Below are 679 nucleotides of genomic sequence, written 5' to 3' on the forward strand. Positions count from 1 at the left end.
CATTCATCCATGCACAAAACTTCTTTCTCACTCGCAGGTACTAGAATCTGATGAATACTAGCCAATTTCTCAAGAGTTCCTGGACCGATTTTATATTTCGAAGCAATTTGGGCTAATTCGTTAGCAATTTCATTGTGAATTCTTGGAATGTGAACCAAAGAAACTCTTCGAAAAGAAGTTAACAACTCCCAAGCAGTTGTCAAATACTCCTGCAACCTCTCATTATTGCACTTAAATTCCTTTGATAACTGCTTCAAAACCAATTAGGAGTCTCCTAATATTTAAACTTCCAAAACTCCCTTATTTATTAATATTTTAAGGCCCAAAATCAAAGCTTCATATTCTGCCTCATTATTCGAATAAGGATATTTTAATTCGAATAGAAATTTCGATGGATTTCCCTCTGGTGAAACAATTAGAATCCTAACTCCTGCACCATCTTTATGCTTCGATCCATCAAGATATAACTTCCAATAATCGATTTTCACCTCAACTACATTTGCCCCCTAGTCATTCAGATCTTTCGAATTATCCACAAGAAAGTCTACAATGACCTGACCTTTCATGGCCTTAGTCGGGACATAGTGTAGATCAAACTCTGTTAATGCTAGCATCCACTTACCTAATCGCCCACGTAACATTGGGAAGCTTAACATATATTTTATTAAATCGGTTTGTG

Source organism: Arachis ipaensis, chromosome B9 (genome assembly GCF_059453495.1).
Source record: "Arachis ipaensis isolate K30076 ecotype BB chromosome B9, ASM5945349v1, whole genome shotgun sequence".
Taxonomy (NCBI): Eukaryota; Viridiplantae; Streptophyta; class Magnoliopsida; order Fabales; family Fabaceae; genus Arachis; species Arachis ipaensis.